Source organism: Apteryx mantelli, chromosome 3 (assembly GCF_036417845.1).
Source record: "Apteryx mantelli isolate bAptMan1 chromosome 3, bAptMan1.hap1, whole genome shotgun sequence".
NCBI classification, from domain to species: Eukaryota; Metazoa; Chordata; class Aves; order Apterygiformes; family Apterygidae; genus Apteryx; species Apteryx mantelli.
The window spans coordinates 86,629,589-86,642,677 of record NC_089980.1 but is presented as its reverse complement, the minus strand read 5'-3'; the positions used below and the strand labels follow the sequence as shown (position 1 = coordinate 86,642,677).

The 13,089-nt window shown below is 44.3% G+C and overlaps 1 protein-coding gene across 6 annotated transcripts in view; it reads right to left on the bottom strand.

Annotated features, from left to right (window-relative positions):
- Nucleotides 1-6,862, bottom strand: part of FYN (FYN proto-oncogene, Src family tyrosine kinase) — a 138,621-nt gene extending 131,759 nt beyond the window's left edge. For 2 of the 6 annotated variants that reach the window (XM_067293834.1, XM_067293837.1), the window contains exon 1: nt 6,405-6,680. The gene's annotated coding sequence lies outside the window, so the exon portion shown is untranslated. Of the gene's footprint in view, nt 1-6,404; nt 6,681-6,845 lie in introns of those variants that run through there. The other 4 variants (XM_067293838.1, XM_067293840.1, XM_067293835.1 and 1 more) reach the window with 3 other exon arrangements.
- Nucleotides 6,863-13,089: the final 6,227 nt, after the last annotated feature.

Genomic DNA, 13,089 nt, shown 5'->3' with positions numbered 1-13,089 from the left:
TAAGCGTACTGAAATGCAGCGCACAACCTCACTGAGCACCTGGTCTTTGGGAACTTTTAAACTAGTAACAAAACCTCCAAATTAATCTGAACAGGAGTATCTACCCCTTCAATTATTATCCCCAGGGCTATTCTCTAGTTAAAAGGTCAGGCGTGAAAGGAAAAAAAACCAACACACTCATAAAATTCAATAATTGTCTGGACACTAGGATCAGAAGCCAAGATAGGAATCGCATGATATTCCAAACTCATGCCAGGAAAACCTTCGTAACTGCCTCTTTTATAAGTGGTACAGCTCCGAGTCAAAGATCAAAGTTATGTGAACTGTTTTTTCATGCTCAGGCTGCTCTAAAATAAGGGAGATCGTAAGGTCTTTATTAATACAATAAAAAAGGCTTCAAATGAATAAAAAAGTCTATTTGTAACACTTAAAATAACAGAAGATCTAAAGAAAAAAGGCTGCTTGAAACAGTCAGATACGATCATTAGAGGACTCTGTCATGGAACAGTTTTCTAAAAAACTGAAATGGTCCTTAATATTAATCTATAATATTTGTTATCATTCCCTGTTCAACTCCTCAGTATAGCTTCATATAGCAAACTGATGCTTGACAAATTAAAAATTAATGGACAATAATATACCCATTCTGGACTACACCAAAAAGCTTAAGAATTGTTTTGGTCAAATCTGTTAACATAGGAAAACTGGAGCTGAAATAAAAGGACAATTCCAAAAAAAAGAAGAAAAAAAAAAAAGAAGATATTTCATTTCAGCTAAGTCAAACCAATCATTTGAGGTTTCCTCCCACCCTCTTAAGAATTACTGTTAAAACAAAAATTATTTGCAAGTTTAAATGGTGCCAACCACTTTTTTTCCTACTAAAGCAAATATTTTCACAAACACAAAATCTAGCTTCCTCTTGCCTGCTTCAGCCAGTTCTTCACTCAGTCTGTTGCCTCTCCTGCCACTCAAAGTATTTCCCTGCTTCATTATAGGTTCACCATTGCAATTGGCACAGCTTCAGTGCATAAAACAGTATTTTTAAAGGGTTTCTGGAAGCTTCAGTAATGATGGCATGTGTTGCCTAAGCCATAAGATCCTGATCTCACTTTAAAATAAGTTGTTAAAGCCTTTACACAGCCAAGGCTTTAGATTTTTATCTAGCTTTTACAGCCCCTAGAGCTGCTACAAGGCAGCATCAAGGATGCACCACAGTTCCTCCCCAGGCCATCCCAGGACTGGCTGCCGTTCGCGCCGCAGACCACCGTGCCACTAGTCTCAGGGACAGCACAGGAACTGCTCTCACAGTGCAGGATCTGATACTGTTGAAAGCAGCATTAGCTTCTTTGTGGAGTTCTGGCTGGGCTTCTTCATATTTCAGAGGGCTGAAAATATCATAGAACTGCCACTTTTCACCCCCGCCTTTCCATATCATAGCTACAGAGTACCTGAAGCATGAAGGGACTATGAACTTTTCTAGGCACCAGTGAATTGGCGCCTCTTTAAAAATGAATAAATAAAAGTTGGAGGGGATTTTCTGTTTCCACCAAATCATTCTCACCTCATCACAGCTGCCTCTTACAGCTCATTATATTGAACTATGTCTCAAAGTGAAGTATATCAAGTAACATGCACTAAGAATTTAGGTTATTGGCTTAATCCAGTCACATTTATTACCCACAGGTACTCTAGAAAATTATAGTGTAGAACAAGCAACTTTCAGAAGTGCAAGACTTCCTCAAATTGAGAGCTCAGCTGGAAAACCTGGGCTAGACCCTCCCTGTATCACATCATCACAAATGGTATTAGCAGAGCTGCTCAAGCTGGAACGCTTTGATATCAAAAGGATGCTGCGTTTGTGAAAAGGCAACAAGTTTAAAATTCACTTGCTGTCCTCTTCTCTCCCCCCCCCCCCCCCCCGCCAGAAAAACTGATTTCACTCAGGCAGTCTCATTCAAACCAGTTGATACTGCAGGCTAGTTTTTGTGAAGGCTTTTTCAGAGGAAAAATATTCATTCAAGTGCACAGAACACAAGTAGAGCCGGTCAGGAAAAATCTGTCATTTTCTGCAAGATAGTTTAGTTCTATCCACATCTAAAAGCTCTGCAAAATTGTTGCTGACTTTATATTTAATGGGAATCTTCAATAAAAGTTAAATGTCAAAAGGTTCTATTTCATTCCAAATAGGTGTAAATATTTTGAGTTGTAATCCTTTATTTCATAGTGAGTTACAACTCAAAACTGAGCCAGAAGCAAGATGAGGTGACATGTTTTGATTGACTTATTTTTTTTTCCCCATTTCCTTCCTTAGAAGTGTGGATATGACTAGTTTTTACTGCAGTTCCAAATGAAGGAAAGTTCTGAAAACTCTTTACAAAACATCCCTGTTTTCCTGCAGCCACTGGTGAGGAGAACAACAGGGTACTTTTCCTTGGCTGCAAATTTCTGCTTAAGGTCAACTTTGTTTCCAGTTTCACAGCTCAAGGACGTCTCCCACAGACACGTTTAACTTCACCACACACTCCCAAACCAAGAGACTGCTTACCTGACTGAAATCAAACCAATACTTAAGCACATAAGAACCGAGACAGCTCTCCAGCACAGTGCTAAGGAGGTCCATGCACTCCTTAAGGATTATTGTACATTTCTCAGACATACCAAAAATTTAAAACTTCCACTGATTTCATCTGGAACTGCCATTCCTCAGTCTAGAAGAAAGTCAGGCACTAAGGGCAAAATCCATGAGGGGATACAAGTGCTAAAAATCCTCCTCCTTCAGTGCCTGTGCAGTTGTCACCTTTTGAAATATGAGGCTTTTTTCTTTTTAAGTTATTACTATTTTATCAAAAGCAGCTTTTCGAGGCAACCACTGCAGCGCAAAGCAAGACACCCAAGGAGGCAGGCAGATGCAGCATTTAATTTTCACCTCTTTCTGGCATTTTGCACTGGGTAGCCCAGGCAGCATTTCACTCAGCACCCTGGCAGTCGCGAACGCAACTCTTGAGGTGCGTGACCCTTTCTACACAGCACATAGCAAGCATTTTCACCCCTCGCTCAGGGATGCCAATTCCACAGTGGCTGGCGATGCCCTGGCAGTGAGGCCTCACGATGCTCCACGCTACAGCACGCAAATCCTTTTGTGGCTTTCGCCCTAAGCAAATTGCTGACTTGTACTAAACAGATCTGTAGGTCTTTTGTCACCAAAGGAGTCCTTAATTGCCAGATTTCAATGAAACTACTCGGGTGAATTAGATTTGTCTGGTTCAAGTCCTGGTTTTGGAGTAATGGGTCAAAATTACTTAGGTCAAAATTATTTGTGAAGACACTTCTGTGGGAGCTGCAGGGGTGGGAAGGGGAAGGGAGTTATTAATTTTCTTCCTCTTAAAGGAAGATCACTTTGACAACACACACAGTCAAAAGCAGATCTGCCCATAAAGCAAATCACAAAGTGTTGCCCATGACAGAAATGAATTCCATTATTAAACATTCAAAGTACTATCCAAACTGACTTAAGCAGAACTTTACACAACAAGTTTGAATCAAATATTAATGTGTACCTGAGAGAGAATGAGAAAGGGAAAGTACATGCATGCAAGCACATTCTCTCCTTGAAGTAAAAACATTATAACGCAGCAAGACAGCAAAGAGAAGATACTGGTTAAATAAAACTAATCAAGCATAAGATGGCAACCAACTGTAAACCCTGTTTAGCATAACTAAAAATATGATATTGTAGATGCATCACATTAGAGTGTTAAATCATCGTGAAGGAGTTTTCACATGTCTAACCACAATTTTATTACAGCATAAATCTGCTGCAGACCACACCATGTCCATATCAGTATGTCTGGTTTAATTCGGCTAACCCATAGAGTCACTAGGCACAGAGCTCCTTTTCATATTAGACTCCACCCATGGATTTTGGATAACGTTATTCAGACATCTCATGTAAAGTTATGTGAAATCTACAGTATCTTAGAAATAACTAGTCCCTCACCAACGCTTTATCTTAATCAACTGGAATAGAAGTTTATCAATGGGTCCTAACTTTTAAAGATACTTAAAACAATTAACAATTAAAAGTTGCTTAACTTTTCTGTACCACCTTCATCACTACTTCTGCCTTACATTTTCTGCCATGCCCATGTGCTGGAATTGTTTATCATTCATTGAAGACTGGCATTTAGCCAATCTCAAAACAGTTTTCACATCTGTTTAGGGTTTCATACTTAAGTGGTGTTTCACGTCACTATATCTTCCACCAGCAGGTAACACAGAATGGCTGAAATCATGTGCCTGAACCATACACTGCAAAACATCTACCATTAGACAACCTCATATTAGAAATTCTTAATTTAGCAAAGTATGAGCCATTTAGATGTGTTCACACACTAATTTGTTCGAGGTGAAAGACAAAGAGTCTGACAGGCAACTCCCTAAAAATCATCTGAATGCTTCAACAAATTAGGAGAAAACTGCAATCTACTATAAATGAAATCCAAATTACGAAGACATTAATTAGGTCATGTTATTTTCTTTTCTTTACCAAAATGACAATGTTGGGGGGGGAGCAGGATAAAAAAGGAACCCACTGTTTCTTCCAAGAGATTCCCTTTTCAAAAAAACCCCAAAAAACTGAAAAGTCACTTATCTAATGACATACACCAAGTTTTATCCATTTCTGGAGAACACACATCAACATGGTAAATAAATCCTGTATGGGGGGGGGAGGGGAGGGAGTGAACACCTTTTCACTTTACTGATTTCAATTTCAAAAAATTGTTCGATTTTAAAAATTAACAAAGAATTTCTTCTCTCCCCCCAAGTTTCCCACTGGGTCAAGCACTGGCTGAAATGGATATAACTGAAAAGTTGGAGATGTTTCTTTCCCTTCCCACTCCTTCGGTATTTTTCTTCTAGCTTCCTTTGTTCACTTAACAGAACTTTGTTTGAAGTGTGTTTTTACTCCTTCACTGCATGACAAACCCACACAGTCAGGAGACAGGATTATAAAAACCACAGAGCTCCAGCAGGGAACTCAACGGTGGGTGTAATATTGGACACAGCTCCCCATTCATCATTCAAATTCTCTGGATTTCAAGTTGACAGTGTCCCTTTAGTTAACTGTTCCTCCTCACAGGAGTTCAGACAAATCAACCTTAACAAAAATGCTTCCTCTACCAACATATAAACAAACAGATCTCCACCTACAATTGTTCTAAGCTTTGGTCACAAAATACTATTTAAAAATATAAAGGAAAAAAAAAAGCATGGTGGGAGATAGTGGAAAGTGTTACAGTTGCAGGGATGGTGGCAGGAAGGATGTGGGAGTTAAGGAGGTTGTATACAGGGAGGAGAATGACAAGGTCTCACAGGCATTTCCAGTACTGCGTATGCATTTGAAAAGCCCAGGCTGTTTCCACTTTTTATTAAGCATTTTAAGAACCAGAATGTATCAAAATGATTGATGAATAACTGCAGGGGGTTGCTCTCCACTCAACCTAAACCTTTAGTATCAGCTCTGCCCTGCCTTCTCCATCACTGCTGAAGGGACCAGAAGAGCACACTCTTGTTTTTAATGAGTGTGTCCTCTCCTAGCGCACACACGTGCAAAATCTGCACGGAACACAGCAAGATCCTAAGGAGGCAGAAGCCAAACCGAACATGATTCAAGAGGTCTGGTGCCATGTACGCCGTAGCTCTGCAGACGCAGCAAAACGCTGGCACCCGTGGCGTTTGGTATCTCTCACTAATCTAAATGTGGCTGGGAAGGAGCTGGGAACAGCTCGGCGGCCTCATCTGGGGAGAAACAGAGGAGCTCTGGGGAAAAGACAAGAAACAAGCCTCTTTTCACATCCTGCCACCCTTGGGCATTTGGTGCGCCCCTTCTCTCTTCCCTGAAAGAGGCCTTTGTCACAGAGGCGCAAATCCTACACGGTTTACCCGAGAGCGAGAGAAGCTCTTTTTATTTGTCGTCCCCCTCCTCCCCTTTTTTCGCAGTTCAGCGGCAACAAATAAAGCCCTGTGCTGCAGCCCCGGCACCTCTGCCGAGCGCGGCGCCGCGCGAGCCCCGAGGCGGCCGCCGCCAAGCCGCCGGGCCCGGGCGGGGCGCGCGGGGGCACCGGGGGCGCCGCGAGCCCGGCCCGCGCCGCGCCCCCGTAACCGCCGCCGCCCGCCCCCGTAACCGTCGCCGCGGCGCCGCCGCCGGCCCCCACTCCGGGCCAGGCCGGCGAGGAGGCAGCGGGGAGGGGAGACAAAAACGCCGCCGCCACCGCTGCCGAAGCAGCCTCTCGGCCCCATCCCCGCACGGAGGGAGGCACAAGGAAGCAAACACGCCAGAGCATCCTCCCCCCCCCAACCACCCCCGGGCGGCGGCGGGCGGGCGGCGCCGGCCCCTCCGTTACCTGGGGCAGCTCAGCGCAGGGCTGGGGGCTGCGGCGCCGCACTCACATCCTCCTCATCCCTCGCTCGGCTCCGCTCCGCTGCAGGGGTCCCCCCGCTCCCGGCAGCGGTGACAGCGGCAGTAACAACAGGCAGCTCCAGGGCACCGCTCCGCCCCCCCTCCCCTGAACCGCTCCCGCGGGCGGAGGAAGGGAGGGGAAGGGCAAACCCCGGCGGGGCTGAGCGCGGCGGCGGGAGGCGGCAGCTTTGTGTGGCGGGCAGAGCTGCAGCCTTGCGAGATGAGCTCGCACGGGCTCCCCCCCGCCGCAAGGAGCTGCTGCTGCTGCTGCTGCCGCCGCTGCCCTCCGCTCCGCCCGGGCGAACGCGGCCGCGGCGCTCCCTCCCACCGGGGCTCCTGACAGATGGCGCAACCACAGCACCGCTGCCACCCCAGCCCCACTCACCCGCGCGGAGCCCGGAGCCCGGAGCCGGCACCCCCCCGCCCGCCGCGCCCCACCGCGGGGGCGGCGCCAGACTGGCAGCGTCGCCGGCCTATGGCGAGGCGCGGTCCGCAGGCCCCGGCCGCCGCGATTGGCAGGCGGCGGCAGCGGGGCGGGGCGGCGCCTCAGCGCCCGCTTGTCGCAGCTGTGGCGGGGAGGCGGCGTGGCCGGCGGCGAAGGGAGGGCAGCGCCGCGCCGCCGCTTCCCCTCCGCCCCCAGCCCGTTAATAACGGTCACGGCTCGCCGGGGGCTGCTGCGGGCTGGCCGGGCCGAGGAGCGAAGTTGAGGGAGGAGGGGCGCCTCGCCCTCCCCCCCCCCCAGCTCCGCAAAATGCGGCCCGCAGGCCGCGCCGCGCCTCGTGCTTTTGCTGCGGCCCCGGTGCCGGCGCACTCGTGTCTTCACCCTCCGGGACGCCGGCCGGTTAGAAACCTCCCTTCAAAAAAAAATGCGGGGGAGATCCATTGTCTTCAGGGTGCCCAGACGTGGGAAGCGGGAATCAAGTGGCTTCTTGAGGCTCGAAATCACAGATGAAGAGAAGAACAAGCTTAAGTAGATTATTTCCCTTTTATAAAAGACGTCTTCCTTTTATCCCTAATTCTTGAAATTGGCAGTAGTGGTTTATAAAGAAGCAGCTGAGATGAAGTGTGGAGGTTTTCCGCAGCTATGATTTTATACTACATCTGCATTTAATTGCTGAGAATTTCAGGTCACTTTGTCAGAAAGATTTATAATCTAACGATGCCCATTTTATGGGAAGTATACATATATTTTTAGTACAATTAAAAGCCTTTACTGGAGCTTCAGCCTCGTACTACACACAAGCACATGCAGGTTTTACTGTCCTTGAGTCATGGTACACCTTGCTCCATAAACAGGTAAGAGTTAAAGGTTTCCATACACCTTGTTCCTCTCCCTGTCCCAGCAATGCTGTAACGCCTCCCGACACTTCTCAAGGTGTTTCTCTCCACCTCTGACACATGCCGAAAAGTGCTGCGCACTCCAGCTTCAGCCCTGCGCTCTGGACACAACCCCGCCAGTGACCTGGGATGCTCCTGTGTCGGGGACTGGCGCATCTGGCTGTCACTTGCCTCGCGGGCTTTGAAAGTTGTTCTGCCCTAGCACTGAAGAAATCGCAGAATAGGCTCTACACTCCAACAAAAAACAGAGGTACATGTAAGATACAGGTACAGAGGAAGAGAAATATAATAAATGTTGAAATGGCAGCAAGACCTATAATGCAAGTTTGCAATAAGTAAAGTTTCCATTTCTCTTTCCTTCTCCTCTCCAGATATAATTTTTGACTGCTGATATTTAACCCAGAGAATGATTTGATCTTGATGATTTGATTTCTTGATGAAATTACAGTTTTAATAGGTTCAAATGTAACCTTGTTTTCTGTCAAAATGTCTACAGTTGTGTGTTTACAACAAAAAAAGAAATGGTTCATCTGTCTGGCTGTCTGCATAGATGACCCTTGTTTGATGATAATATTTCAGAACCCTGCAGAGTTTGTTCTATCAGTTCATACAAAGAACTTGGAGAAGATGGGAATTCCAAAAGAAAGTGCAGATCATGTTATTTCTCAGTTAAAATCTGATTATAGAAGTATAAACAAACACATTTTTCAGGCTTTTAGGTAGCTTGTTTTTAGTTGGCCTCCTGCTCTTTCCATGCAATTTTTTAATTTTAAAATATATAGAATGTATAAACAGCACAAAAGAAGTGCATAAATCAACTGAAAAAAAAGTTTTGGTGTTGCATCCTAGTGGTTGATAGTAGAACCTAAATACAGAGGTCTAGCTCTACCTTTGCAGAAATACCAGTTAGAGTATCCTGATCCTATTGACTTCAAAGAGCTTGGTGCTTCAAAGAGCCCTGTGCCAGAGGCAGGCAGTGGTTCAGGAAAAGCAGAGCTCCTGAGCAGAGACCAATCTCAGCTGGCCCAGTGCAGTCTGGAAGGCAAGTAGAATTATGGACATCCAGCTTGGAGGTTTTCAGGACTGCAAATGGTTCAGGCTTTTCTTCTCAGTACAAAAACAGTGCCTGGCTCTAGGAGAATGTGCATTTTTCTATGCCCATAAGCCTCCCTTTTTTAATCAAAGAACCAGATGTTCTTCCAGCAAGAGATATAGGAAATAAATTTACTTAATTTTATAAGCAAGAAAGTGAGAGAAAAAAATCCTTGTCCAAAGCTTTGAATGCTCTTGCTGCAAATTAAAAACAGAATGGCACAAAGAGAAGAAAAAAAAACAAAACCAGGCACTCTTTTGAGCCAGACCAGAAAATAACCAACCAATCAATGAAAGCAGACCAAAACGATATCACACATCAGCCACAGAGCAGCTCTAAGCCTGAGCAGATAAACTGGCTTGGCAGCATGCCGCAGAAAGTCTGACGCTCTCAGCTCGTACAGCTAAAGAGGAACAAAGTGTGGAGGCAGAAACTGAGCGCTGGTACGTCATTAAGCGTGGGAAGAAGCCTGGGGTTTCCCCTTTAGGGGAGCTGTAATCTCTTTAGGGTCCTGAAGACCAGCAGAGTCGCTGTGAGCTCCCGCAGATCCCCGCAGGAGAGGCGAGCTCTGGTGCAGCGCTGCCTCCTACACCAGTCGAGCCCGTAGGAGCATGTAGCAGCTCTTCCTTGCAGGAGATTTCTTCTTTGGCCCTCACCGCTATGGTCTGACCATATGGATGTCAGCCTTTAGGAATCATCTAGAAAATCTGAGAGGCATCCTCCCAGCTAAATAGCAGAAATAAATGTACTTACGTAACGCAGGAGCAGCTCCTTGTTTTCTCCTCTTGCTTCCTTGACTTTTCTAAGTATTTTAGCCTTAAGTGTGTAATGCTGTTTTCTCCCACCTTCATCTGCATGGCCTTTCTCCCCGTGCCAAGCTTTCTTCTTCTTTTCCAGCCTCACCTTAAAATACTTCTTCAGCAAAGTTTTGCGGTCATGTCCATTGAAATACTTCTTCCCCCTCAGCCTCTATGGAAAACATGAAAAGTCAAAATCTTTATTCTGCAAAGAGTCTCACATGCTAAACGATATTGCGTCAAGATTTTACCCTTTTCCTTCCTATCCCATGCTCCTGTCTTCCTATACAGTAACAAAAAAGCCAAGCCATTTCAGCAGCTGAACAGTGTGCAAATTATGGAGCCTGGTTACGATTTATTTGTATTAATAATTTAGCTGCTGGGAATGTAGTGCCACAGTCATGCAATGGGACGCTTGTGTTCGTACTGCCTCACTTCTCAGTGGGCAAGAAATCAGTGACAGAGAGTGTGAATGTATGCTGAATAAATAATACCCACAGTTTGAACTGAAAGGTAATATTTTGACACGCAAAACTGAAACTGAGTTTTATAACATCAAGGAGGTATAAGAGTAGTTTGTGTGTAGAACAGAACAGTCAGGTGGTTCAGTTTTGCTGGTTGTTTTAAGCTACTGTTGGTAAAACTAGACTGTCTCTATGTAAAAACATCAGCGTTACTTGCTGGATTCTTCCAAGCCATAATTTGAAAAAGTCAGTACAAAAGAAACTTGTATTTAAAAAGATGCAAAAAGCATTTAGTTCTGTGGTGTCTTTTTTCACAAACTTTTTGAACAGAGTCACTTTTCAGAAGGATCCCCAAATGTCACCTTCCAATTGTTCACTCAGAGCTATACATCTATAATCACTAATTGGCCTCATTGCATTATATACTCTACCACGCTTCTCTTCCTCCCTTTTTACATTATTAACTCGGTGATGCTTCCATTCATTTTGCTTTCGGTTGTGTATATTTTACCAGCTATAGACTGTCACGTATAGCATATTATAATAATAATTACAGAGTAGTGGGGGGGGGGGGAAGAAGATCAGAACTTGTCTACAGTATTTTAAGAGGCTGACAGTATTTGCCTGAAACATCCCACTGTGTTTTCGGGAGCCGATTCAGCTGGGGAGTGCTAAATGGGTTCTGCTGACTCGCTGACAATTACTCCGGCGGGATGCTAAGGTGGCGATACAGCTCCCTGGGGAGACAGGCTTCAACGTGGGAAGGGGCTGAGCCGAGCTCCTCATCCTGCCCTCGAATGCTAATAGCGCTAATATGCTCCAACTGTGGGAAGGGTATTGGCAGGGCTAGAAGGGAGCTTTGCGTTATGCATAGTATATAGACCATTTGTGAGAGCGGGTAGGAAAAGGAAACTTGCTCACAATTACAGCTATAAATTATAGACATTAGAGGCTTTCCTTGTTGCTTAGAAGGGCTAATCTCAAATGCTTAGGTTCGTGCCAATCTTTTTTTTTTTTTTATTGTCTTGGAATGTACCTGAAAAACAAAGTGGAAGACATTGCACAGAGATTTTTCCCAAATCAGCAAAACACGTACTAAACTGTAATGCTACATCTTCAAATGGGATCATGCATTTTCTGAAAGTTAAACTTCTGGGTTTATAAGCTCCAGATGTGTTTACACTCTGTGTGGCTAACATACAGACATGGGGGAAAAAAAAAACATGCATGGGGTTATCTGAGGAAATCTAGAATTAGTAACATAAAAAATATTAAATCCATCTCTTCAAAACTTCCAATAAATCTAGACTTATTAAAAGTCACAGCCTAATAAAGTCAGAAAAAAATCTTATTTTGACTCAAATAAACATTTTAAACTCTTGGTGAAAGTTGGTAAAATGTACTGACTGTCAGTAAAAAAATTTTTTTTTAAATGGTAGTGAGGAGACACTGGGAGAAGAATCCTGGGAATAGCAGTGCACCTGTAATCCAGCCAAGAAATATATTCATTCTTCTTTTGGGACAACACTGAGGATACAGGAGGCAGTACATATATTACATTACATAATTTTATAGAAATGAAAAACAGTATATACACGTAAAGTTTCATCTTTGTTCTGTTTTTGATATCAGTATTAGGCCTCTGCTGGGCACTGGAGGAATTCTGGGAAGGCTGGCTTTCTATGGTAGGAAAAATCTGGGGCAAAAAGTCCAAGTTTATTCTAAGTATAACTTTCTTCATTTACGCATATAGACCAATCTCATAGCAGAGATATTCATAAACTGCACTCATACACTCCAGCTTCCAAAAAATAGACCCAGGTAGGGCCATGTGGTTCCCAGGAGGATGTACTTTCCAAAGATTTGTCCTCAAATATCAAAAAATAAAAATAAACTTTGTCTGTCACAGTCTCTAAGGCACAACAACCTAGTCACACACACAACTAACACAGCCATTCTTCATGTCTAAAATGTATCCATGTACTAAGAAATAACTTTTACACCATAAGGGTACCTCAAATTACCAGAGGGAAAATTTTGACTCTGATTTTAGTGCTTTAGTTCCCCATGTATAAAATGGGGATAATAATATCTTCTCACATGGGTAATGAATTACTATCTGTAAAGAATTAAAGATATTCTGAGAAGACTCTGCTACAGGAGCTCATGAAGAAAATTAATAATTCTGTTTCCATTGTGGAGGTGAATTTGTGCACAGTGAATATTGCATAGTGCCGCATACAGAATGAGGAGAGTATTTTTATTTTTTCATTAATCCTTTTGGCCATTATGGCACTAAATGAGTCAGGATTCTCTGGAAGAAAACCCCCGCACAATCCTGTGACTAACTACTATTTTCATTCAACGAGGTTAAAATAAGGTTATATAAGCAGTCTAAGTGCTGGCATTACCCAACTGTTGGATGTCTGACCTTGCACTTCTAATGTTCTTTTAATCTATTTTTGGATGTGATTTCCCAGGGTTTTTTTTTAGGCGGCAAAATAACCCAGAGATCTGACATATGGAAACGGTCTGATTGGGTATGTATCATTAGCAGAAACATATGCTAATGAGCCAATTAGACAAGTGGGAGAGCCACCTGCCTGCGCGCCTGCTCTGGAGACTGCGGAGACGCCACCCAGCAGTAGTGGGTTGTCATCCTCTGTGTGGGTCAACTCTTAGGAAGGTACAAAGCACGTATTTTGCCAGTGAGTTTTCAGATATTTGCTGACAGCGGAGCAGTGTTTGGTGGTCCCACATTTTAGTGCAGGGGTCCAACTTTTCATAGATCCTCTTGCTCACCTTCTGTCCCAAATCTGCCCCTTTCTATTCATAGAGAATATCTGCACTCCAGTGCCCACTCTTCTGTCCCATCGACTCATCCCTGTAATGTGCCTAGAGACTTAAAGTATTGCTTCAGTGCTATTAACCATATTT